This window comes from Salmo salar, unplaced genomic scaffold (genome assembly GCF_905237065.1).
Source record: "Salmo salar unplaced genomic scaffold, Ssal_v3.1, whole genome shotgun sequence".
Taxonomy (NCBI): domain Eukaryota; kingdom Metazoa; phylum Chordata; class Actinopteri; order Salmoniformes; family Salmonidae; genus Salmo; species Salmo salar.
Window position 1 is genome coordinate 133,353 of NW_025548293.1, and position 3,321 is coordinate 136,673.

General features: G+C 44.0%; 1 non-coding gene across 1 annotated transcript; it reads right to left on the bottom strand.

Moving 5' to 3' along the window:
• Positions 1–3,248: 3,248 nt before the first annotated feature.
• On the bottom strand, positions 3,249–3,321 carry trnas-uga (transfer RNA serine (anticodon UGA)). Its single transcript has one exon. It is a non-coding gene; the product is annotated as a tRNA-Ser (tRNA).

Consider the following 3,321-nt stretch of genomic DNA (forward strand, 5'->3'; position numbering starts at 1 on the left):
CCATAATCCTACCACTAGAGGGTGTAATGATGCTGATGATGAAGACACTACCATAATCCTACCACTAGAGGGTGTAATGATGATCAGTCACTACCATAATCCTACCACTAGAGGGTGTAATGATACTGATGATGAAGACACTACCATAATCCTACCACTAGAGGGTGTAATGATACTGATGAACAGACACTACCATAATCCTACCACTAGAGGGTGTAATGATGATGAAGACACTACCATAATCCTACCACTAGAGGGTGTAATGATGCTGATGAACAGACACTACCATAATCCTACCACTAGAGGGTGTAATGATGATCAGTCACTACCATAATCCTACCACTAGAGTGTGTAATGATACTGATGAACAGACACTACCATAATCCTACCACTAGAGGGTGTAATGATGATCAGTCACTACCATAATCCTACCACTAGAGTGTGTAATGATACTGATGAACAGACACTACCATAATCCTACCACTAGAGGGTGTAATGATGATCAGTCACTACCATAATCCTACCACTAGAGGGTGTAATGATGCTGATGAACAGACACTACCATAATCCTACCACTAGAGGGTGTAATGATACTGAACAGACACTACCATAATCCTACCACTAGAGGGTGTAATGATGCTGATGAACAGACACTACCGTAATCCTACCACTAGAGGGTGTAATGATACTGATGAACAGACACTACCATAATCCTACCACTAGAGGGTGTAATGATGATCAGTCACTACCATAATCCTACCACTAGAGGGTGTAATGATGAACAGACACTACCATAATCCCACCACTAGAGGGAGGAATGATGATGTCCAGCAGCATCAGAGATTAGTGTTGTATTATTCTGATCAGTCCAGCAGGGCTGTCCTCTCTAGTGGAATAAGATCTTTCCTCTCTAGTGGAATAAGATCTGTCCTCTCTAGTGGAATAAGGTCCGTCCTCTAGTGGATTAATGTCTGTCCTCTCTAGTGGAATAAGGTCTGTCCTCTCTAGTGGATTAAGGTCTGTCCTCTCTAGTGGAATAAGGTCTGTCCTCTAGTGGGATAAGGTCTGTCCTCTAGTGGAATAAGGTCTGTCCTCTCTAGTGTAATAAGGTCTGTCCTCTCAGATTGTTGGCCTGGGGTAGGATCAGATAGGGTTAAAGTAGTGGAATAAGGTCTGTCCTCTCTAGTGGAATAAGGTATATCCTCTCTAGTGGAATAAGGTCCGTCCACTAGTGGAATAAGGTCTGTCCTCTCTAGTGGAATAAGGTCTGTCTTCTCAGGTCGTTGGCCTGGGGTAGGATCAGATAGGGTTAAAGTAGTGGAATAAGGTCTGTCCTCTTTAGTGGAATAAGGTCTGTCCTCTTTAGTGGAATAAGGTCTGTCCTCTCTAGTGGATTAAGGTCTGTCCTCTAGTGGAATAAGGGCTGTCCTCTCTTGTGGAATAAGGTCTGTCCTCTAGTGGAATAAGGTCCGTCCTCTAGTGGAATAAGGTCCGTCCTCTCTAGTGGAATAAGGTCCGTCCTCTAGTGGAATAAGGTCTGTCCGCTCTAGTGGAATAAGGTCTGTCCTCTCTAGTGGAATAAGGTCTGTCCTCTCTAGTGGAATAAGGTCTGTCCTCTCTAGTGGAATAAGGTCTGTCCTCTCAGGTCGTTGGCCTGGGGTAGGATCAGATAGGGTTAAAGTAGTGGAATAAGGTCTGTCCTCTAGTGGAATAAGGTCTGTCCTCTAGTGGAATAAGGTCTGTCCACTAGTGGAATAAGGTCCGTCCACTAGTGGAATAAGGTCTGTCCTCTCTAGTGGAATAAGGTCTGTCCTCTCAGGTCGTTGGCCTGGGGTAGGATCAGATAGGGTTAAAGTAGTGGAATAAGGTCTGTCCTCTATTGAAATACGGTATGTCTTCAGGTCGTTGGCCTGGGGTAGGATCAGATAGGGTTAAAGTAGTGGAATAAGGTCTGTCCTCTATTGAAATACGGTATGTCCTCTCAGGTCGTTGGCCTGGGGTAGGATCAGATAGGGTTAAAGTAGTGGAATAAGGTCTGTCCTCTATTGAAATACGGTATGTCCTCTCAGGTCGATGGCCTGGGGTAGGATCAGATAGGGTTAAAGTAGTGGAATAAGGTCTGTCCTCTATTGAAATACGGTATGTCCTCTCAGGTCGATGGCCTGGGGTAGGATCAGATAGGGTTAAAGTAGTGGAATAAGGTGGTGGGTTTTAATGAGGGTTAGTTGGTACCATCACGGCCACCTAATCATCCCCAGCTTCCAATTGGCTCATTCATTCCCCTCCTCCTCTCCCCTGTAACTATTCCCCAGGTCGTTGCTGTAAACGAGAACGTGTTCTCAGTCAACTTACCTGGTAAAATAAGGGTTAATTAAACCATTTAAATATATATTCTATTTTTTCCCGTTTCCCCCTTTGTCCTTCACAACGTTGAATGGATTTATACTATAGTTCAGTTGGTGGCGGTAATGCAGCATATTGGATGCCAACCGCCGTTAAAGTCCACCGAAGAAGAAGAACTTCCTGCTTGTTCTGCTCTGAGAGGAAGAGACGAAGCTGGACTCAAAACCTGTCTTCTCCAGTAGGGGGCGTTTTGTATGGAGATCAATGAGAGAGTGTCGAATTTGGTTAACAAAAAAAAAAAATGTAATGGATTATTTGCTACGTGTGGCTCGTTTAACCGAATAGACGTTTCGTAATGATTAGGTTGCTACGCGCGTATTGATAGAAGTAGGACACGTGACATCCCGGTAACTTTGAGTTAAAAAAAAAAAACCCCACTTGATATGGAAGTTGTGTCTGCTCGTCACTAGTTACCACAGCCACTAAGTCACCGGTCAAGATAATGGATCGTATGACGTCTACTTCCCAAGCGGTCCCACGAGCCTCGCAATGAATCGCATCTGGGTTTAGAAACGGATCTAAAAAAATAATGCAAAGGTCTGGGGGTTACAAAACACTGTGAAGCGCAAAGCCTTATTTTTATTTGCTAAACAATACAGATTTTTTTATACAATTTATTTTAAGAGACACTCAATTTCTGCTGATTCCAACTTCTGGAAGTCCCATGGCTATGCCGCTCCGCTGGGGTCATTACAATGAGAAATACCTGTGGTGGTAATATTCTACACTCGGACTGTGACCCATTTTACATTTGAGTCATTTTAGCAGACGCTCTTATCCAGAGCGACTTACAGTAGTGAATGCATACATTTCATACATTTTTTTTTTTTCTTCTTCTCGTACTGGTCCCCCCGTGGGAATCGAACCCACAACCCTGGTGTTTCAAACACCATGCTCTACCAACTGAGCCACACGGGA